Raw genomic sequence first — 24,733 nt, 5'->3', positions numbered from 1 at the left:
GGCAGGGGAGGTCTAACTGTCTCAGAGTGGAACCTACATGTAAACATTCTCACATTCACATATCATCATTCCACGTGACATCACCAGCTCACAGCAAACTGAGACAAGCACTACATAACACAATGCATGCAACCTTTTGGGAGGATTTAGACAATGAGATTAGAGTTTACAAATGAACCTGCAGTATCCTTTGGAGGTCATCAATTGATTGAACTGGTTGATCAAGAAATGCTGAGTTAGACGTCAGAATGGGCAATGACATGTATATGATCTACCTAGGGCTGTTCAGTGGCAAGCCGGATAATTGAACTTCTGGGAGAGAGTTACAGGCTATGCTGACTGCACGGGGAAACTGAGGTGTGTACCAAACAGGCTCTTTAGGGGTGATAGTATTGTTTGATAAATGAGTCTGATGTAATTGACTGCTCTATTTCAGAAATCAATTCTAAATACGACAAACTAACAATGGTACAAAATGCCTCATTAGGACCCAGGCGGTAAGGGGTTTACGGCGGCGTAAACAGCGCCGACCCTTACCGCCTGATTCCGAGGTCCCTTAGCGCCATGGAGGATTTAACACCTGCTTTTAGCAGGTGTTAAAATCCATGGCGCTAAGGGACCTTGTTGTTAATTACGCCACCGTAATTTACGGTGGCGTAATTAACGCCTTCCCCACACCCATTATGCCCTATGGGGCAAAAATGGGAATGGGGAAGGGTAAATGGGTTAATGGGGACTTACCGCCCCGGCAACCTCAGAATGGGGCGGTAAGTCCGCCAACCAACATGGCGTAAACGTAGTTTACGCCATGGTGGTAAAGGTACGACCCAGGTGATAACTTACCGCCTGGGTCGTAATGAGGCCCAAAGTGTTCATAATATCTAGTTATGCACTCAATAGTTCTTACTGCCAGAAGAGAGACAGAAATATAGTCAACACCCAGGTGAAGAATAGTTGTGGACTAAATACTTTTTATATCTGATGTTATTACGCTTCTATCAGATCACTAGTTGGTTAATCTAGGACTGGCAATGAGAAGTAATTGCCAGGAGTGTCGTCACATGGCAAACATATAGGTGAGCACAGAAGTATTTAAAGAAAAGGACATGACTTAACAATGCACGTACTATCTTGACAACGGTTTTTCTCATTCATGTGTGAATCAGAAAGAAATGGTCCTGCTTCATAGCATTGAGAATTCCTTGCATTTGTTCAAATTAGTCTTTCTGATCACATTACATGCTGCCGACAGGGCTAGAGCAAACCTTCACAATGCACTTCTATGGCATTCTGGCATATTTGTTTCCAGAAATTACATTACATTTACCTAGTATGGGTGAAGGGAATTACTTGGATGTTTGGTGCAATATAAAACAAAAATACAACAACATAAATGAGTTAATAGTATTAGTATTCAAATGTGCACAGCATACCCTCATTAACTGATGACATAGACCGAGGTCTTACTCTTTGCCGATAGTCTCCTGCATCCCATGCAGTATAGAATTGACAGTATATGTTCGGGTCAAAAGTCATCCATCGCTTTCATATTTTACAAACACAGTTAATGTTTAAAGGAATTTAAAAAGAAATCCCTTTGCTTTGGGAACACCTTAGAGTCCTTTATAAAACTTTCCACAAAACGCACCATTAAAATGATTTGTTGACCTGGTATTTGGAGCAGTAAATGTCCTCCTCCTCTTAATGAGACAGAATATACTCTAATTATCCCTTACTCCTACTAGGATTTCCAGTGAGAAGGGGAAAAAGCCCTTTCATTTTTGGCTTCATTTGAGAATAGAAGACAATGATTTCGCTTCTCTGTTCTATTTATTTTTCATCATGACATATGCTCCTTTTAAAATGTTTTTTTTTCAGAAACAACCCCGATGTTTTACATGATTTCGTGGTTAAGCAGCTCTTCCAAAACTGAAAGATACACTCTGTACCAGCCTGTCATCAAACAAGGTCTGTTTCTTCCCAACTTTGCAGGGTACCATTTGGCAGACTAAGGAAAACTCATTTGGAAATAAACTGACACAGAACTCTTGAAACTTGGATAACACACAAATGTTTTTATTTTCATCTATAAGAACCAGTATTACTTTTTATTTAGGCAAGTGGAGATTTCCTGGCAAGCATCAATGGTGGTTGCACATTTTCAATAGCAGACACCAACTTCTAGTGCCACACCTTCTTGGCTGGTGACCTATATGTATAATGGAATGCATGGTCAATGAAACCTCATTCTGGTTATCTGCCTTTCTCTCCAGTAGACATTAAAGAACTTATAGCAAAATTGTTGTTTAATTACATGCAAGATTCTCATATAGCTAAGCATGGCTGTCTTATATTAGAAGCAGGAACCAAAAGTGACAGTTCCAGATTGCTGGACATTTGAGGCTCAATTCTCAAAAGAGAAAATAAGGAGATGCTTAATAACTTTTCAAATTTGTTCACGCTTTCCTATACCTGATTCACAAAGACTTCACTTGGAGCGAATGTGGACCTGCATGGAGCTTCTATGAGATGCTCATGTGAAAAGCTCTGCTCACCCAGGGGCATCTCCTAGATGCTCCAGGCATATTTGGATTTCAGATTTGCTCCACTTTTAGGGTTTGTGATTCAGGTGGTCTAAACCTTAGATGCTCAAAGCATCTTCTGAATTGTTCCTGTGCAGATATTTGAACATCAGGCCCTTGCAATTAAGCATAAGAGGGATGGTTCATGCAAAACTGTAACCCAGAGTATTTTCAGGGGGCTTGTCCTGGTTACACTTTACAGATTTCTCTTTAGGTTTGTGTAAAGAGGTTCAACCATGTGTCTATGTAGAGACAGGCAAGTAGACACTTGGTTACACAAAACGGTGACCCGGGAAATCAAACCAATGCCTTTTATTGCTTGGAATAAATCTACAGCCCTATCCTAAAACTGTCACTGTCCCTGAGGGAAGAACTAAACTCTCCCTGGGAACCCAAGGTGACTCTTGGGAGAGGTGCTGTGCTGCCTATCTGACAGGGGTTGAAGGAGACACCTGGGCCAATCAATGGGAATGATGTGAGTGTGGAGAGGCACAGGCTTGTCATGGATTTCTTTTTAAGGATAGTTAGGTTACAGAAGACTGAAATAGACTATAGGGTAGAGTTAGGAAATTAGCTTGGACTTTTTTTTGGTATGATGCATTTCGCGTGTGGGTGGCAGTGTTTATGGCGGGAGTGGGGGAATTGCAACCCAAATCCAATTAATAGAAGGTCAAAGCACTGAGAACCTGACATGCATTCACTGACTTAATGATCTGGCCAAAGCACTGAAAACCACAAGAACATGTATTAAGCAGAGTAAAAGGCCAAAGGACTGAGAGCCCTATATTTACTAGGCAGAGGAGAAAGCATTGAGCATTCATGCATTTACAAGGAGTAGAAGGACAAAGCACTGAGAACCCCATGCGCTTTAATTGAAGAGAAGTGGTAAATCGAATTAACATTCCAGAATATACTGCAGTACCAAGAAAAGGAATGGAACTGAGTAAAGGTCAGTCAAGGAATGTATTTATGTTGTGTTTTCCACCTGCTACAGCAGCAGCTGTTTGCATTAGAGCAGTATGTGCATTCCAGTGCCAGCCTCACTGGTCAAATAGTAGCCACAGATCATTTCCTCTTTGAAAAAACAGGGGCATCTGTCTTAAAAGAATCTGTTGCAATGAGATAAAATTTAATTTTGCTTGCAGCACCTTTTCAGGTGGCAGATAATGGAGTGCGGGGAGAGGAGGCAGTCAAGCCACGACCAACCAAGGCACAAAGGGGAGAAGATATGACATATGCTCAGCAACAGAGAACTCCAGGGATAAAGAAAACGCATGTTTCCAGTGTACTATGCCCTGCTTATAGTACCTTCTTGGCCAGTCGTGTAGATGAGATTAGGGTGATACAGGAGCATGCATTTCTTCATAATATCCACCACTGTCTCATCATCCATCTCACACCAACTGACAGAGGTCATGCAATACTTCATCACACTGTCACACCTGAATTGTACTGTTATCTATCAGAGGATGAACTTTTAGTGCTGGGAAAGTGGTCCTGCAAGTAGATGGTGCCACTGTGATCAGGTTGTAATGTGCTAGACATGGGAGTTTGGGAAGAAGGTTGGGCTGGCCCAGAGTCAGGGGCGTGGAGCCGCTTGCTAGAGCATGAGAGATGCAAAGCTGGATTGAAGTCTGATACTCCCTTGCTGCCATCAACACTGCTGCAGCTGCATGTGGCACTAGTCACATTTGTGGCATGGTATATGTGTGCCTTGAAAACATCATTGTGCCCTAGTCTATAGTGCTTGCCCACCAAAGAGGTACCCAAGGCACTCATAATTGGGTTACCCCAATTAACTGACTTCTGGTCAAGGTTGACTGACTCCTCAATGTCAGTAACACCCAACAGTAAGCTAAAGTAGTCTCACACCCACGACCAGATGCACAGTTATGTCATGGCTAGTGATATCTTCTGACCTGACTTTACCCTTTTGTTCTATTTTATCCAATTGATGTACAATTTTTACAAAAAGAGAACAGGCAAAAAGAGAAACATCATGTGTTACTCTCTCAATGCTTCATAAAATCCTTCCATCCCCCCAGTCTCATCTAAGTTTCTACGTCCATCTTCAAATGTTAGTATTCTTAATTCCGTTGGTTTATAACTCTCTTCTCATTTTTTGAAGGAAAGATGTTTTGAAAGAATAATGCTACCGCTATTACTAATGATGTTTTCTCACCATTCATTAGGCGGGTCGACCAATCTTCTTCATCATAGACTTGTAGTTTTGAAAGATGATGCCTCATGTAAGTCTTGCTATTTTTGTTAAGGCCAGAACAAGAGAGTAGTAGGTCCTTCACTGTTTCAACCTGATCTGTATCTTTACAACATCAGCATTTGTTTAAGGTTGACTTTCCACTGGTTGCAATGATTTCATTTGTCTAAATAAGTTCAAACGTACTCTCAGAAAGATATTTTGGAGCACCCTACTTGGGAACTTTTTCAGATATTCCAGAAGGTGGTTTAGCTTTTTTGTGTTAATTGGTAGACAGGTTGTTAGTTTGTTTGCTGATGCAATGTCAATAGTGCATATCCAGTCCCATTCTTTAAATGCTTTCCTCACTTTTGTTGGATTTAGTTTCAAGTCTGACTCGATGCAGCCAATTTCTTTGATTTTTCCCTGATTTTCATTGACCAGTTCTTCAACAATTTGCTTTTCCCACCCATTAGCTCGTTATTGATGATATCATAGATCTTTGCACAAGTTGCAAGAATGATCTTCCTGAACAGCATCAAGGTTTTCCGGTCGACAGTAGCTTCAAGTGAAAACAGACTCAGTTCACGGAGTATAGATGCCACTGATGTTGAATTGGGAAGACCCAAGACTCGATGCCAGAAGTACCCTTCAAGTCTCAGCCAGATTTTCTGTGGGATTGCCGCATGGCCTTGGCTCCATATAACAATGAAGAAATTACCTTTGCCTTGTAGAAGTTTAAGACAGCTATCATGGAGAATTGTCAGAATTTCTTGTCTACGGCCTTTGTTTGGGTTGCCAATTTTGTGATCTTCTCGAAGAGTACTGCTTGCATTAGTGTTTTCACAGCTCTGCTGCTTAATGTCACACCAAGGTATTTGAATCACTACACTCGCTCTATTTGTGAGTCTTCTAGATGCCATTTCAGTTTTTCTGTTTTCCTTGATGATCTTTCAAAGGACATGGCCTTGTTTTTTTCTTTGTTGATCTCCAGATTGTTTGCTTCGACATATTTCAATAGACTGTCTAGTTGTCGCTGGAGACCAACTGCTGTCTGGTCCATCAGGATCTGCATATAACAGGCGCATAACTTTAACACCTCCTATTGTTGGAGGGAAGCACCTGATTGACTGCTCGAAGTCTCCCACATAAAAGTTAAACAGGGTGGGGGCAAGCTGGCAACCCTGATTAACCCTTCTTGACGTAATGATTTCTGAAGACAGATTTCCCGAGCGATTAAACTGCACTCTCATGGATGTTTTAGTATGGATGCTTGTATTGGTTCTAGGATCTCTGCAGGACACGTCCAGTCTGTCATTTTTCCCCAGAGGATTTTGCGATGTTCCTGGTCAAAATCTTGCACCAGGTTAATGAAAGCTATGAAAATCCTAGGTCTTCCGTCCTTACCTTTCCCTTGAAAATGCTTAAGATCATGATGTTGGCAGTCATACCCACAACCTTGACGAAACCTGACTGAAAGGGATCTGCACATCCGACCAATTTTACCCATGATCGAAACACCTGACTGCGAGTAAACAGAAGACCTTGCCGATTACGTCCAATAGGGTGATCGGACGGTAGTTCCTAGGATTTTATTTTCGCCCTTTCTTAAAAATTGGAACCACCATTGACGTCCTCCACGAATCTGGAATTCTGCTTGTTTTAATGCATTTTTTAAGAACCTTGTGCATGAAAATGGCCCACTCGTTTGGCTGTTCTTTAAGATCAGCATTGGTGATCCCGTCGGGGCCTGGCGCCTTTGACGTGTTTAATTTGGCAAATTTTCCCAATATTATTTCCACATCGTGGGGGATGTCCAAGTTTTTGGTCGAATTTACTCGTGAGGCTCCTGGAGGGTCTGCTGGTTTCTGGAAAAGCAACAAGAATTGATCAACCCATGTTTTTTCTCCTATGTTGTTCTGTAAGGAGTCATTGGTATCGATTGTTGTTACTTTCAACAATGACCAACATTCTTTTGGTTTTCTGCCACATACCACTCGCAGCATTTGTTCTGAGTCAGTTCTGGTACATTTTAGATCAGTGGTCAATAAACAAACTTTTGTATAACTTTGTGGCGAGTATTGATTTTTCTTAGTTTTAGTAGGCGCTGATCTTTCTCGCTAGGCACTTTAGCCACCGCAGTTCCTTCTTGTTCTCTACCAAAAGTGTGTCATACACATGAGATGTTCCCTTTCAAATGGTGTTCATTTTTTTTGTTGTTTTTTCACTGATAGAGAGTGAGCAGGGGGGAGTAATCAACAGCAATAACCCCTTTGCCATCATTATCAGATTTCTGGTTTCTTGTGTATTCCTTTGTTAGGTTTTTGATCGAGTTGCCAGTCAATCTAAGGCAAGTGCCGCCTGTCATGACCCTTAACCAAAACCCCCACTGGCATGTCCTCATGCCAGGTAAGGTCAGGGTTCGGGGTTCCATTAGGGCCTCTGGAGCCTTGCATTACCTTCCAAGACTCTCTTGGAGTCAGTCCTCGTGCCTTTGGTGCCAGGTTCATATTCAGTATAAGGAACATCTTTGAAGGGGACTACTTTTCCTTGGGCCTGCAGCCAACATGGAGGCACCCACACAGACTAGTTCCTTAGAACTAGACTATGCAGTACTTTACCTGGACTACTTTACTGGGAGGCTATTTAAACCATACCCAAGCAACAGAACACGATTTGCGTTATTCTGCAGCCTGCAGCTTAACGCTCACCGTGCCCGGTGTCCTTGATACCGGCAATCATCAGAGCAACGAGCCTGCAGAGAAGAAAAGGAACATCATTAAATGACTCTTACCTGCGAACTCCATCCTGTATCTGCCCGACGCTCATCCATGCTTCTGCTACTTGCGGTCGCACATCCAGCAATCAGCATCTTCTGGACACCGCATACTCACTGGAATGAAGCAACCTGAAGGGAGAGAGAGAAAGACAATGTTCAAAAAGGTTACTTACGGCATAAGCCTCAGTCATCACGAGAACCTCACCTGGTTTGCTACCTCTTGGCCGGCATCGTTCCAGAATACCACGCTCACCGGAGAAGACCATCCCGACCTGTAAGGAGAGAAGAAACACAGGTTAGCAAGTAAAAGGCGAAGCAGCGCCGCGCTTAGCGCGTTACTTACCAAATCGTAGTGCGCTTCTTGCGCCATCCATACCGGCAGGTGCTCAAACCAACCAGCACAACATGCCGAATCTCCCGCTCACCTAGCGGGTAAAGAAAAGACATTAACCACAAAGAAAGGAAGGCAAGGACAGTAACACACAAAGACTGCTGCAATAAGACCTACATTAAAGACACTTGAATGGGCTCGCACCAGTGAAGTAACTTGGTCGCCCAAGCCCACTGAAGACTACGCACCCCTGCAAAGAAGGCAAGACGGAGAGCACGCCAAATATTACAATAAGGTGAGGAGAGGGCCATTGGGTCAAACTCAGGGGAGGTGGGAGAAGACCTTACCTGATCTTGAATCTAGTCCTCCTGTGCTTTCAGGCCCGACTTCCATCAAAGGCACCACCCAGTATAGGGAAGAGGGTTCCAGGTGCAAATCAAGCAACCAGGGCTGAGTAACATCCCCGTGGATACCAGGTGAGCGTAATACCGCCACTACATTCCTCTACTTGAACTGTCATTTTGGTTCTTTGTCCCCTTGCCGTTGTCCATGATGTGGTCAGCAGATTGTGGTCGCTGTTCTTAGTTATTATTTCAAAGGATGTAATAAGGGAGAGACGTTCTCTAGACACGAAGATATGATCTATGTCAGCACTTTGTCTATCTCTCTCCCAGGTGGGCACTGATGGTTTGTCTTGATCTAATATCATCTGTAAGTAGTAGAAGTCCCTAGAGTCCATTAGTGTTGTCCATAGGACTCCTCTATCAGCTGAGGGTGATGGTTTGTTTACTCAACTTATTTTGGTAGGTTGTTTTAGGCAAGTTAAATTTAGATCTCTGCATACAATTATATAGTTAATTTGGTGAACTATACACATGTCGTCAATTAAGTGCTCAACCATCTTTAAGAATTTCTAATTGGTTGTAGCTTGAGGATTCTAGTATAGGTTGATGATCACTATGGTTTCCAATGTGTCATTGTATGCCGAAGTACTGGGATGTTCCCAACTCAACAGCAGGGCTTAAAGAAATACACTTGAGGCTAATGTTTTTTTAAGATGTATGCCTTATTGCCGTTAATAGGCCAGATGATGGCCGTCCTTTCACTCCTTTTGATGCCAGGGAAATAAAGGTTTCATGACTATCCAGGTGAAGTTTTTCTAGCAACTATGTCTCCTGAAGACATAAGATATCTGCTACCTTTCCTTTAGCTTTCAAACATGCCACCATCATCCCTATCCTGAAGAAACCTTCTGCTAGCCCTCTTCTTGCTTTCAACTTCCAACCAATCTCCCTTCTCCCCTTCATCTCTAAGCCGCTCGAGCGCCTAGCCTACTCTCAACTTTCAGCTTTCGTATCCTCTCACTCCCTCCTCCCCACTTCTCAGTCTGGTTTCCGCCCTAAACACTCCACTGAGACTGCTCTCACTTATGTACTTAATTCTCTCCTAACTGCTCCATACGCTAAGCAATCCACAATTCTCATCCTCCTTGACCTCTCTGCAGCTTTTGATACCGTAGATCAACCCTTGCTTCTTAGTACTCTGTCCTCCTTCAGCTTCAAAGGCTTTGTCTTCACCTGGCTCTCCTCTTACCTCTCCAATCAATCCTTCACTGTCTCCTGGGGTGGCCGCACCTCCCCCAACTTCCCCTTGAACTACGGCGTCCCCCAGGGATCTGTACTTGGACCTTTTATTTTCTCTCTTTACGCCTCCCTTCTCGTCCCTGTTATCTCTTCTTTTGGCATTTCCCACCATTTCTACGCTGATGACACCCAACTCTTTCTCTCCTTCTCTACTTTCACTCCTGACCTCCATCGCAGTCTATCTTCCTTCCTAACGGCCATCAAAAACTGGATATCATCCCATTTTCTTTCCCTCAACACTGACAAGACTGAAGTCCTTTTCTTCCCTCCTAACACTCTTTCCCCTATCCCCCTCCTATCATCCACTTTTCCCCTTCCAATCTCCCCATCTTCACCCATGCCCGCAATCCTGGTCTCTACATTGACTCCTCCCTCTCCTTCTCCAACTACATCTCTCTCACCTCTTGTGTCTGTCGGGATCACCTCTTCAACATCCACAAGATCCGCTCCTCACTCACCTTCCATGCTTCTAAACTCTTAATCTCCTCCTTTATTTTCTGCCGTCTCTTCTACTGCTCTTCTCTCCTCTTCGGACTCCCGGTCTCTCATCTGACTCCCCTAAAATCCATATTCCGTTACTCAATCCGTACTCTCTTTCTTCTTGGCCCTTGAGATTCTATCTCCACCTCAATCGCTGAACTTGGCTGGCTTTCCTTCCTCTCCCAACTAAAATTGCAATTAATCTGTCTTGTCTTCAAATCTCTCCATGATCTTGCCCCCATCTCTCTTCCCTCCTCTCATTTTACTCTCCCTCATGCTCTCTCCACTCAGCTGATCTCTACCTACTCACTGTACCCCCCGCCTCAAGTACCTCCTCATGCTTCCGTTCCTTTCTGTTAGGCGAAAACCTGTGCAGTTCCCTCTGGGACCACTGCAAAAGATTTAGGACTACAGGTGTTTGGCAGTAAACCCACTTGGTAGCAGTCTGTACCACACAGATTCACTTGGTAGCTGTGGCTGAGCAGTCAGACTTCCCTCAAGAAGAGTTAAGCAGTATGTGGAGTATACAATATAGGGCAATTCTTCACAGTAAGACAAGCAAACTCGCAACGAGGCTTCAGTGTAAAGATATTAAGGTATTTATTTATAACGGAACATCTATAGAAAACACTATGGCACTATCACGGCAAACACCTCAATTACAATTACTCTACGAAGAAGAAACAATCAATCCCCCTAACAATATTTCGACAAGTCTAGGTTCTACCAGCATCACTTATTTGCAGACAGCGGTGTATGCCTCAACCTAGATGGCACTCTAATATTAGTTAGGACGGGAGAGAAAAATAAGCAGGTTACGAAATCAACACAGTTCAATACTTCACGGGAAAAATGCAAGGCAAGAAGGCAAGAACCACAATAGATCATAAAGTTCAGAGGCCAGGCCCACTCGGAGAGAGGCAAGGCGATATGTCCCAAAAAGTCTCTTAGTGGAAATGCGTTTGAGTCTTTGTAGCAAATTGTTATCGGCAGATTGAACCAGTTCAGAACAACACGCTAGAGAAAGCTTGGAGGCGACCCCATGGAGAGGAGAGGATTAAGACACCTCACTCTATCCGGCAACAAGGGAAGCCAGGCGTACACAGTACCTTGATTGTGGAGAGACAGCTCCGGCGGGGGCAGTTGTTCCTGGTGGTGGATGCACGTCGGGTCTTTGCCAAGAGTAGAGATGATCTCGTCGTCGAAGAAAAGTGAAGTCCGGTGCACCACCAGGGAAGAGACCAGCCGCAGAGTGCTCCATCACAAGGCACCACCTTTTGGTCGCGGTACAGGGGTAGTGGCTATCCGGTTGCCGAGGTGCTCTGCACGGGCAATTCGACCACTGCGTCCTGAGGCGAAGAAAAAGCAAAGGGGACTGGTTGTTCCCACCAGTCAGGGGAAGAGACTGTCCGGCAGGGAGATCTCCTCTGTCGTCGGGAAGTGGTGAGTCGGTTCCGCAGGGCTCCACCGGAGGTGTCGTCGTGCAGGTCGGCTCAGCGTTACCCTCGTCGGATTCTTAGGTCCTGTGGCGACTTCTGAAGATCCAGTCCAAAAAGCCCTGCTTTTATGCAGAAAACCCCCATTCATTCAGCCTAGCTGTCAATCAACACACGCTAAGTGGTGAGCGGGGAGGCTCACCACTTGGGCCAATCACACCAGAGTGCGACCGGAGTTGGCAAGGCAACTCGGTCCAGGGTGCCTAAACCCCCTCCCACACCCCTGTGGTAACCCAGACAGAATGGTACCACTTTGGAGGGCCTCTGTACAGGAGCCCGCCAAAAGTGGAACAAAGGGCTCAACCTTTGGTTTAGGAGTCACAGAGACGAACACAGACGCCATTTTAAAAACCGAGTTCTGGCAGAAAATACCATCCGATAAACTTATTTAAGATAAGTAAACTGATGGTATGTTAGAGATTAATGAGGAAAAGTATCAATCTCCAACAATGGGACGAATCCCATAGGGTTATGTTCGGGGTCGAACATAACAAGTAGTTTCCACTGCCACCAGCCAAAACTCGACGAGGGGGGATGGGACAGTGCCCCCTCGAATAACAGACCTAGGAGTAATCGAATTACCCCTACTAGCAAGTCCACAATAAGATGGTGTGTACTAGTTCTGTTAGTAAATTTAGGTCTAGTAAAGCCAATGGTGACTTTACATGCCCGGGGAGACAGTAGTCAGTCCCCGGGTATGGAGTCTATGGTGGAGGTCCGCTAGGACGCCCCAGTGTTACGGCAAGTAGGGTGCGGTGTAACACACATAGAAAAACATATGAGACCCTATGGAGTAAAAGACCCCATAACCCATAGAACACATTGACATTCAAAGGAATTACACACATTCATGTCCAAGAGTGGGAGAAAAAGAGTCTCACTCTTGGCAGGATGGAAAAAAACAAACTCCAGAAATCCAGCAAAGCTGCTGGGGGACTCACTAGGTTAGGAAATTCAGCCTAAACAGAGAATTCTCCCTAACACTTTCAACTCTTGGCACCCCTTCACTGGAACTCCCTACCTCTTTCTATCTGTTCCACCCATACCTACTCATCCTTCCACTCCTCCTTGAAAGCCCTTCTTCTCCACTCCACCCTGACTCTCCTTCCCTACCTCTCTCCCCCCAACTCCGTTATCCCCCTTCCCATCTCCTCCTGACCTCCCCCTTCTTCCCGCTCCAGCTGATCTCAAAACGGACATTGAGACCTTCCTTACCTACCTCCTCTCCCCTCCCTTCCCCCTTCCCTCTTCCCCTCCTTCTAAGTAAATTGTTCTACATATTGTATCACTGGTTTGTTTCATGATTGTAAATATGCTTCTTTCATTATTGTACTTATTGGATTAAAGCGCTATATAAACTTAATAAACATAAACATATCAAAGTCTCCCAGGTTTATGTCACTTGGGGCTGTTAAATGATGGAAACCCTTCATGTTCCATGAGCCCAGTTTGAGCAAATTTTCAGAAGAAACTGGTTAGTTCCAGGCATCATCTTTAGATAGACGATGTTGATGGTTCTTGAGTGGCTATCTGTGAGATTGCTGTGCCAGAGCTTCAGGGATCCAGGACCACATGTGTTGTACTTGTTGTTTTTTTTTCTTTGTCGATGTTACTTGTTTGCTCCTTTTGTTTGAGCAATTTGTTGTCCAGTTTCACATTCAATTTTGGTTATGGGTCTCTTGGCACGTGACTTGTACCCAGTATGTCTTTGAAAGTCTCTTTTTCGTTGCTCTTATCTCTTGATTTTACGTTCTTAGGATTAGATAAATTGTGGAAAAGAGACGAGGAATTTAGTTGACCAGTCACCCTCCTGGGTTAAATAGGGCAATGTAAAGGGTCATCAGAAGATTTAACTTCTGTTAGGTCAAAAGCAAGCATTAAGAAACTTTCAGCCACTTCCAACAGCATTCCCTTTACCACCGGTGAAGGGATATGGATATAAACACTGTCCATACAGTTTTCTTTCCCAAATTCAATGATCTTTAAATCCTCTGACTGAATTTGCTAAAGGTTCGGAATACTGTGAAGTACGGCCATTACGGTCTTTCTGTTCAAGATTACCTTGTTTCCCTTATCTAGAATTTTCTCCAGTTTAAGAGTATGTTTGGACCTGTTCTTTTGGTTGGAGAGCTGGCGTCACTTAAGTTGGGAGTCCCTTCTTTCATATTTAGAACTAAAATGGTCATGCAATCTTGATCTTTCTCTTCTACCTTCTCTTCCCCTTCGTTTTTTTTAATTTCGAGAGCAGTATTTCTCTGTGGGGACCTGCTGCTCTATCAATTGGAGAATCACCATTCGTTGGAGTCATATTTCGGCTTCTTACAGACTTTCATGTGTTGGTTGTGGGAGATTTTTCTCTCTGCCCTCCTGTCGTGGGCAGAGGGTCATGTATCCGTGAGTCCCCCCTGTTTCTTGTCTTTTCCTGTCTTAGACTGTTTTCTGCCATTGTAAGAAAGGCCGGGGATTCCATCCTGTTTATTGATGATTCTTTTCTCTCCCCTTATGTAGATGAATCTTGTGAATGGGTTTCAAGTCCCTTGTTTCCAATGGGCACATTAATAAGTTTGATTCAGATTCTTCCACTCAGTATTGACTTATGTCCATCAGGTCTATCGTTGATAGTAATTAGAGATGTATTTGTGTTTTCTTTGTTGTTATCCTCTTTTGTTTTTGTTGGTTCTTGCATCTGTATTCCTCCAAAGATTTTTCTAGGAGCTGGTTCAGGAACTATATGCTTCATTTTTTTCCCTACTGATTTTTATCAGGGAGACATTTTCTTGCGGGACTCCACCTGAAAACATAGGCCTTGTGTCATCATGAATTTTGTTTTTGGTTTGGGAAAAGATTGCATAATCCTTGTTTGTTATATCACTTAATATTCTAGTGTTTTCCATAACTGAAAGTTGGCTCAAGGGTTTCATATCGAAGTCACGTTCATTGGTTTCAAGCAACACACAGACATTGTGCCCCTGCTTCGATGTTCCCCAAGTACTTTTTGGTTTAAATTTCAGTGTTTCTTGTAGAGATCTTTCTTTATTGGTTGAGCCGGTCCATATTTATTCTAGGTGAACATGCTGGACAGTTGGAACATCATTGTTTATACTAAAATCCTGAACAGTAGGACATTGCGTTCTCCTATCATTATTTGTGCTATAGTTTGGAACATCTTCCTCTGTCCTCTGTACAGGATTGGTCAAGGGCCAATTTATCGACAAAACCCGACCCACTTCTTTAGTACTGGTTCCTTTTAAGGAAATAGATTGGTGGGCTGGCATAGTTGGTACGTTCTGATTTGAAGAAGGTTTGTTCAATAGTAAGGAAGTCTCGGAATTTGTTGATGGTCCAAAGTAGCATCTTATTACTGCTGGATTCCCTGACAATGCTGGGTGGTACTTCCAGTACACTTTTCAAGATCTCTGCATCAAAGAGTTCCCCTGTTTGTTCTGTTGTCAATGTACCCTGTTTTCAGCAAAGAACGGTAAGTGATGCAGCTGAAGATGGCCTTTTAGAAGTTATTTTCCTGTAGGTTCTAGGCTTTTTGGTTATCTTTGGGCCGTTTTGGTATTGCTTATTCAGGCTTGCCTGAACACTGCCATTAGTCAGTTGTAAGGTTTTGGGTTTAGCCTTTGTTTTCGGTTTCACCAATGGTCATGAAATTTTGAGTAAATTCTTAATACCTGGAGCCTTCCAATAATCAGAATTTTTTTCCGTTTGTGCCTCATTATAAAGGTCAAGTGAATATTGCTCCTCTCGATCTGTCTCAAGAAGAGTCATTATGCTTGTTTTGGCTGATAAAGACGTTTGGGGCGGCATTTGGGGACAAAGGAGTACTCATGGGGTCTTCTTTTGAGTTTATAGTATGAATCTAAATTTGTATCACTGTTGATGCCTTGGTCAGCTCTGCTTTTGATTGAGTAGAATTTTCTATCATGTTAGAGGTGTCTGTGGATGGTGATTCAACTTTCTGTGAGTCAGTCGTTTTACTGTCATCAAGGTCCCTGTCAGGAAGGGTTGTTCCTACTTTGCTTCCTGTTTTGCATGCTCCTTCAGTTACTCCATAAGCTATTTCTGGTGAATCAATCATATCCTGTTTGTCATGTTGTTGGGAAAGATCTGCTACATTGGGCACTCGCACTGATCTCGCTAGATATGTAAAATAAAGAGCGTGGCACCATCAAATCTGCCTCAGCAGGACTCCGGAACAACGTCCTCCCGAACGAATCCAATTGCATACCGCGGGTGTGCCTACGCTGTGCGAGAGCCGTGTCTGCCTACCGGCAGGGCTTTCCACCATGAACGTGATGCTCAGCTCCCTGCGATTGCAAAGGTAGGCTTTAAAAGTCTTTTACTTTTGCTTTCAGAGAATTTGTTATGAATTGCATGGACATGGCCGTGAGCGGGGAGACAGAAGTGGATACTGTTGTTGCAATTAGTAAACTCCTACCTGTCATTTTAACTTCACCATGCATCGCCAGGGCCGATGTTAATTTCAGATTTGGCTGAGGGGGTGAGGGAGACGGGGTGGCGGGAGGCTTTGTAATTTGCTGCTTCAATCCTCCTCATCCCCCAGTGCTATTAGCGCTGGATCACGGGTTTGGCGGAAGTGTTATTGCCCATTCCCCATTGGGCCCATTCGGGAATTCCTCATTCCCCATTGGGCCCAATGGGAAAAATTTGGGCTATTACCGCCGGCGGATTTCACGCCAGCGGTAATCGCGCTGAAAATCGGCAATTTTGCCGCAGATTTCCCCCCAGCTCAAAGCTGGGGGGAAATCTGCCAAAGCCATGATCTGGCGGACCCTTAAATGTGGCTGTGATAGCGCTATCGACGCATTTAAGGGTTACTGCCAGACTCGTGATGAGGCCCACAGTGTTCACACAGTGTTCCACAGACTGCAAATTCTGCAGCCGAACTCCTTTAACCTTTTCAAGGAAGCCTGCGCTTGTCTTGCCTACTCTGCATGTGCAGGAAAAGCTGTAGTGGCCTCAGTCTCCTCCTCCTGAGGCATCTGCTGGGGACAATCTCAGGCTCCCCTGCCTGTTGTTCTTTAGTCTACTGCAACACAACTACATCCTTTCCATTCTGCCCCTCACCCTCATGAACCTCTATGGCTACCTCTCCCTGCTACTCCTGGGTTACTTCCACCTCCTCAACAGGCCATGTTCAATGTACTCACCCACCTTCTGCCACTACTCCTCAGGTGACTCTGCCACTACCACAACCACCTTCAAATTGTTAGCTACCTCATTCTCCTCCACATGCTTTTTCTCCTCTCCTCATGTTCCTCTCCACATGCTTAGCTCTATCACCTTGTCCCTTCCTCAAACAGCACCTCCCCCGCCTCAACTGTCAACTCGCCCACCGCAAGGCTTCCTGATCCACTCTATGCCCTTCCTTAACCATTGCTTTCTATGCCTCAACCTCAATTCCCCACCTCACATTTCTTCCCAACCTCTGTCTGCCCCTCCTCCTCCTCCATCCCTCTCTGCTGGCTGACTCCGTCAACCTCTGAAAAGGAGGAGAGGACCAGATTCACATCTTACTCTCCAGTCACTCCTTCCTAATAAATGGACATGATGCTTAAGTTCATAATATGTCTAATGTGCAAAACATTAAACAGGTGACAAAGACAAACAAAGGGATGTTCACAGAACTCACCTGATGGGAAAGGGTTATCAAAATACACAAATAGTAAGAAGTGTACTTTTGTAGTTGTGTTGTGTATTTTATATTAGTATTTGTATGTGTATTTAAAAACAGGGTATTTCGGGGATAGAAATGACTTTCAAAGTAGGGAATAACAGAGAGCAGTGGAAGTGCTAGGGTAAGATTAATTTACATAAAACATTGCTGTATTGAATGAAAGTGAGGGGGAATTAAAAGGATCATTAACCTGGACCAGGGACTGGAGGACATTTCAACTTTAATATTGAGAGGCTGAGGCAAGAATGTACATATTTACAAATGGCATAGAGTACTCGGAGGGCAGGATGCAGCGGATGTAGTTTGGGGGTGAGTTTGGAAAGGGAGAGGAGTTTGAGAGGTGTTGCTTACATTTCGAGCAGTGGAGTTTGAGCCTTGTTTTGAAGGGTTCTATTGAAGAGATGGTTCTTAGGGTCAATTGGAGAGCTTTGCAGAGTGGGCAATTAGGGAACAGGAGCAAAAGTGGGAGGAGAAACAGAGGCGTTGGGGAATGAAAAGCTGTGAAGAGCCAAGGAGCAGAGAGTTTGAGAAGACAACAGTGAGATGCTGTCAGTAAGGTAGTGAGGAACAAGACAATGGATGGGTAAACAGAGGAGTAGCATGAATTCTAAGAGAGAACATGGAGAGCCATCAAATGTGGTGACTGTAGGTAGAGGTGGCAGGTGATCAGGTTAGGTCAAAAAGGGTGCATGTCACCAAGTTGAAGACTTTGCTGATTGCAGCAAAAGAGAACAGTGAGTAGGCCAAGAAGTAGGCTTGTGCAGTTTTCTAGATTACCTAGCACAAGAGTAGAAATACATGTTTAAGTTGAATGGGGCGTGAGTTAAGATGAACATTTCTAAAGTTTACAAGGTTGAATGTGTCTGCAATGGCATTGGCTGTAATGAACTGATAGAGGTCACTGCCAAAGAAAACCCTAAGGTTGAGGTCTATCGATGAGAGGGTGAGAAGGTCGGGGGAAGATGTGGGAGAGAGGAGCATTGAGTTGGCATTGGATGCAGGGAGAAAGATGTATTCCATTGTTGAAGTGTTTAGAATAAGGCAGAGTAGAGGAATCCAGTGGTGGATTGCAGTTAGGCAGTTATTTTTTTAAATGTTGTTTATTTATTGCATTTAATTACACTTCCAAACCCTTGGGTGTCACGGTGTACATATATCTTATACAAAACATTTTGGGTTGCTTAAGGATTTGGTTACATTCAATCGTGGTTCTCAAATATAATTTTCATGCATCTTATTCATACAAGTTACTCTTGAATTATAGGCAGGGTCATTTTGTTACATAGTACAGTTGAGTATTTGGCTTCTGGTAGGTGTTAGTATATTGCTGGAGACGTGGTTGGGGAGCGAGTTCCAGATGCGTGGTGCTGCTGTGGGGAAGCTAGAATTTCCTGGTGTGGAGGTGGTGGTGGGTGGTATATGTAGATGTGTATTGTTGCTGGACCTGAGGGTTCTGGTTGTGTTTTTGCGGGAGATGCTGTGATTGAGGTAGATAGGGGCTGTGTTGAAGATACATTTGTGAGTGATGGTGAGTGTTTTGTGGATGATTCTCGCTTGTATTGGTAGATAGTGGGCCTCTCTCCTATGTTGGGAAATATGTTCTCTGCTGCTCTAAGGGCTTTGTTTTGCAGGAGTTGAAGTTTGCTTCAGTTTTATTTTATGTGCCTAGCAATAATGCATTGCAATAGTCTAGTTTGGTGAGAATGAGAGCGCTAGCTAGTGTTAAGCAGTTATTAGTGGACAGGAAGGATGTGCTCAGCGTTATTAGCTTAGCTGTATAGGCCGTGGAGGAGGCGAATACGCTGATATGGTTAGCCATGGTGAGGATATACATTCAGACATTGCAGGGGGAGAAGTTGGGGAAGGAGACTATATCTGAGTTTCGACAGAGAAGAGGTGATAGTTAAAGCCAAGGGAAAAATGAGTTTGCCAAGACAGGAAGCATATAGGGTGAAGAGAATTGGGCCAAAGACTTATACTTGTGGGATTCCTAGGGGAACAGGTGTTATGGAGGATTTGCTGGAGTCCCATGAGATGGAAAAGGAGCAGTCACAAAGATAGGAGTGTGCCCAGTTGAGAATGACGTCCTTAAGTGGTAAGTGGTATGAGAACTGGATTCTATTCAAGGATAGAAAAGGGAAGGTGCTAGGAAACTTTGACTTTTTAAATCTCTTTTTGGGTGGCAAAAAGGTAAGAGTGAAATTATTAATGGAGTGAGGATAAAAAGAAAGGATTAGAAAGAGAACCTAACAAAAGGATTAAACAAGCACAATGAGATGAAACAGTGGTCAGGAAACACCAAAAACAAAACAACAAAGGCACACACTCCCCCAAAACACTCCTAAACACTCCTAAATTCATTGAAAGCTCTCTAACAAAATGTGAGAGAATTTCCTGTCTACGGCTAGCGTGCCAACCCATCAAACCGCACAAACAAATCAGAAAATAAATCATTTTGGAGTTGCTCAGGACCTCTGACTGACAAAGTGAACTCCCCTCTTAAGACTTGCAGCCTGCAATTGGGCAGAGACTCTTGAATTCCTCTGTTAGAATTATGGGGGAGTTTGACCCACAGCAAATTCTATGAGAATACCACAGGGCAGGTTGAAGCAACCCATAAAAGATCCAGGAGGATCATTAGTGCTAAGTACATTTTGGGAAGTTTGAGCAACCGTACTTGGAATATATTTGCCTACATTTGTGACCTTGTGCTTTTTATTTAACAGGTATCACCATACTTTACAACAGACACAGTAACATTGGTTGCATGAGCCTTTCATCTAACATGGTAAGATAGCTAAGAAAATTACAAATTCTGTCGGAAACAATTTAAAGTACTCTTTAATTTACATATGGTCACAAAAGACCACACCATACATTTACAATCACTAGACCCCTTTCATCTGGCATCATTGTGATGCTGGCAGAAGTGGAAGTAGCGTCACATTCTGTTACAGTTTTACAGTTGTCTTTGGACAGCAATTGAGTCTGTTACTGATTTAGGCTTCAATATGGGGGGGTGAGTCATTAAAATGGTGTGATGGACAGTGATTATGAAGTTGCTTTAGTGCAGTGGGTGAGATGCAGCATGGACAGATGTAGGTTTGATGATGCTATCACAACCACACCAATCATGCAGGCACATTTAATGGAGCTATGAGGTCAATCGCAACTGAGATTCTCACAAAGTTTAGTTGTAAATGGGAATTCGATAGGTTTTGAAAGAAGAGAGATGTTATGTAAGGAGAACATATCCATGGTCAATTAATAACACATTTTTAACATCTTTATATACATATTGAAAAGCCTTAATGTAATGAAGCTTTGCATAGCTGGAAGTGGATTCTGGAAAACACACAGGAAGAAGTGTGTTCACCGGCTATTTTGACACCTGCTAAAAAGTTGGCAGAGTTTCTCAGAATGAATGTCCAGCAACAATACTCTCTCTCATCAATATATGTCCCTTCTGAGACTTCTGCCATGTTGTCTCCAACTATTTCCTCTTTCCTATCTTCGTACCTACATCTTCCTGAAACAGACACTGCGCTTACTTACTTGAGCTCATCCTACTGCTTACCCACTCGACCATTCACCATCGACTCATATCCTTAAATTCTTTGCTCCCCTACTGTCATTTTTGGCTTCTCTTATTAACACTACTGTACATCTGTTTTTCCACCTAGTTTCAAGAATGCAGTCATTCTTACCATATTGTTTCTTGATCCCTCTCTTCCTGGAATCCAAATTCCTTGAACAAGTTGTTTATTTTCAAGTTTCATCTTGGATCATCATTCTCTTTGTAAACGGGATCAATGTGTGTTTTGCAATAAAGAGAGGCCACCTAAGCTGCTCTCCTTAGCGTAACCAATTTGCTTACATCTGCATCTCACTCTTATCTTTGAACTTAATTCTTCTTAATCTCTCAACTGGATTAGACACTTTTGATTAAAATACTCTTGCTTCCATTGTTTTGTCATAGCTTTTTCTGGCTTTCTTCATGTATTTTCCATTGTATTTGTCTGATCAATCCTTCTCATCTTCAGGGACTTTTAAATGATTTCCCCTCATCTCCTTTACACCACAGTGTTCCACAGGGTCAGGTGTTAGGCCTCCTCATGTCATTGTAAATCTCTCCTTCATTGTGCCTTTGTTTGGTCTGGCCTGCCTCTTTTATTCTGATGACTTCCAGATCTTCCTTTCCTGCTCAATTTTCTTGACTCCCTTAATACACCTCTTACTGCCTGTCTTCTGGTCTTCCAATACAGGATGCATGCTCAAGATCTCAAAACCTGAGATCCACATTTTCTTACCAGTACTGTTTCTGCCCCTCTTCCCCTTCTTCCCCTTCAGGTTATTTCCTCCTTCTGCTCTCCCCCTCCTTGTCACACTTTGCAAATACATTTGGTGTAATATGTTATTCATTTCTGTACTGTATGGTTCATATCTCCAACATTTGCTGTTAGCCGCTATCAAGCATATAACATTCTTAAGATTGTTCCTTTCTTTCTTTCCATGAGTCTAAACTACCTATCTCTGCACTTGCCTTTCCCAACTTCAGATATTTGTCTGCTTTGATAATTGACCTTACTGTTTACCAACTTGTTTCCTTACACTCCATCTTTAACTATGCCTTTTCTATTCTGATTTGCCTTTCGCCACATATTTATATGTCTTCTTTGCTCTATTCCACCTCCTGTTTTTCCCTCAAAACTCTACTTCTCTTCAACCATATATGTATCATTTCTACTTGCATGGCCTTGCCCAATTATATCTTTCTCCGCTAGTCTCTAGGTACCATCACATATACTTGGTTCCCAAAAACATTTACTCCTTGCTGCTCTGAAATTGCCCTGTGCACAATATTGCTTCTGGTCTTTTTTCACTCTTATCCCCTAAACTTTGGAATTCTTTACCCCTTTCTATTAATTCTCCTTTTACGTTCTCTTTGTCCATTCATGTCTTAAAGCGTTCTTAGTTTCCTGTTCACTGAAATCTAACATAATTAGTAACAATGGTTACCATTTCTGCATCCAATGCGCGCACAGTGGGGATTCATTTGGATTTTGCATAATGTGCCTATTTATGCTCAATGTGAAACATGACTAGAATGTGATCCAGAGGACACCAAGCAAAGAACTGAATGTGGTCAGAGATGTTTCTATTGGATTCCCTGCCTCAATCTAAAAGAGGCTCTTGATGTTATGGTATGTTCTAGCAGTCGATATATTTGTTAGCTGGTAACTTAAATGCATCAGAGTGACAAAGGAGGGAAACCAAAATTGCAAGCAAGGAATAACCTATAATAAGCAGCAGATAAGGAAACAGTGCTGAATAGTGTGAGAGCGGCTGGTAAGGATCACGCTGGAATAATTACGTTAGGCTACAGATGAACTTGCAGGTTAGTTGTGCTCCAATTATATATGTTTTCTATTTTCTGATATGTGTTGTTGATTAGGTATCTCTTGCGATTCACACACAATGATGCAGAAGGTGACAATGTGACATGACACTTTGCCTTTTAATGTCTACTGGAAATTGCATTTCATAACTAAAAATAGCACATTTCTTTTTCGATTCTCTGCGCTGTTTATTATTCTGTTCTGACTTATTTAATTATCAATATATAAACATACTATATTTTTGTAGCAGCTTTGCAAAGTAAAAAGAAATACTCCTTGTTTCAATTCCACATATTTGTTGCACATTTTAATGTCAATTCTTAAAATGATATACCATTTCAAGTTCCACTCTTAAAACTATTACAAACACCTGTTTCACAAAATGAGGTTTACAGGTATTAATATGAGCTTCCTCAGAGCCGTATAACACTTTGGGAAAATCAAACATGGAAAAACATAAAAAATCAACATTCTTTTTGAAGAATAACTGACAAAACGTTCCTGTTTATCCAAATGTAATCAGCTTGAAATTATTTCCAACTGTTCTTTTGCTTTTGGCGTTGTAGTTATACACCTTTTATCATAGTTCTTCATCTATGACTTGTAGTCCAAATATCAATGATGTCAGCCAAGTAGTCTTATTATAAATTAAAATAATGTATTTGTTGTCTTAATATATTTTGAATCCATTGTATGATCAAAGTGTAGTATTTACATGCCTTTTCCTGCTTTGGGCAATTTTCAAATGTCTTTTTCTTTTTTCTTTTTTTTTTGTTGCTTTCCTCATTTGTTTGCTTTATTTGTTAAAAATGTTATAATTCCAAAAAAGTAATGGTTTTGTAAATAGCTACCTTTTAAACTGTACTTTCATGAAACAATATTTGCCTGTTATTATCATTTGGTTCGTTTGTACATTAGCCAACATTTCCATGTTCTTATCTCCATTTTCAAATATTCTTTGTTAGTTCTAAATGCTGGTCTTGGTCTTTATATGTTTATACTCCTTTCTAGATAGAAGACAAGAATTAAACACTCCTAAGTATAATGTAATATTAGCTAAATGATGATTTAATAGTAATTAAATATAGTTCAAACATGTTCCTAAATTATATCTGTTATGTGATCAATTCTACCTCTTTAAATGCTGATTTGTGTTCCAGCTAGATTGTGCAGCAGTTGTATCTTATCTGTTTTGTTTAATTGGTGCACCATGATAACCCCATGATTTTAGCATTTTGTTGAAGTGCGCTGCCATTCTGAAATCAAGTTTTGTTCTAGTGTGTTGCAAAACATAAATAAAGGACTTGGTTATGGAATTCAGTTATCCTTTTATTGTCAGATATCTATGCCATCTTGGAGTAAGTAACGGTACTTGTTGTGACCATACAATTGTTGCTTATCCCGAAAAGGGAACATCTCTCACAGGCAAGAATGGATGCTCACTGGCTGCCAGTAAAAGAGCGAATTCTATTCAAAACCCTGGCCATCACCCACAAGTGCTTCTCCCTCACAGCCCCCCGTACTTATCAGAAAAAATAATACCTGTCACCTCCTCCAGACCCACACATACTCACCACTCCAATGTGATCTTTGTCCCCACCTTCAAAAGAGCTGAAGCAGGAAGCTCCAGTTTCCAATATCTAGTTCCTAAAAATTGGACTGTGCTGCCCACTGCTCTCATGAATGAAGCTGTGTACACTGTCTTCCGTAAAGCTCTTAAGACCAAACTCTTCAACTAAGATAAGCACGCTAGTCCTTCCACACCTGCCCCCCTGCTCTCCCACACAACAATATCGTTGAAGTCCAGTAAATGACTTAGCTTTCTTTATCTGGTTCTCCTGTAACCAAGGAACCATTATGCCAAACATCTTATTACTGTCACTGTAATTCTAATGTTTTGTTGTGGTCCACACTGCCCAGGTTGTGTTCCCAACAGTTAAGCGCCATAACCTGGTTCCCCTGTAACCATTGAACCAGCTGGCCAATGGCACAATGCAATTGTTCGTTCCTGTACTTTGTGTTAACTGTGATTAGTTTGTGCTACTCCACCCCTATTCTGTTTTCCTCACGCAACTAAGTACACCTACTGTAACAACGCCACAATGCCCAGGGCTGCTTGTGT

Source organism: Ambystoma mexicanum, chromosome 4q (assembly GCF_040938575.1).
Source record: "Ambystoma mexicanum isolate Mex_15411 chromosome 4q, UKY_AmexF1_1, whole genome shotgun sequence".
NCBI lineage: Eukaryota > Metazoa > Chordata > Amphibia > Caudata > Ambystomatidae > Ambystoma > Ambystoma mexicanum.
Note: the sequence above shows the minus strand (reverse complement) of the source record.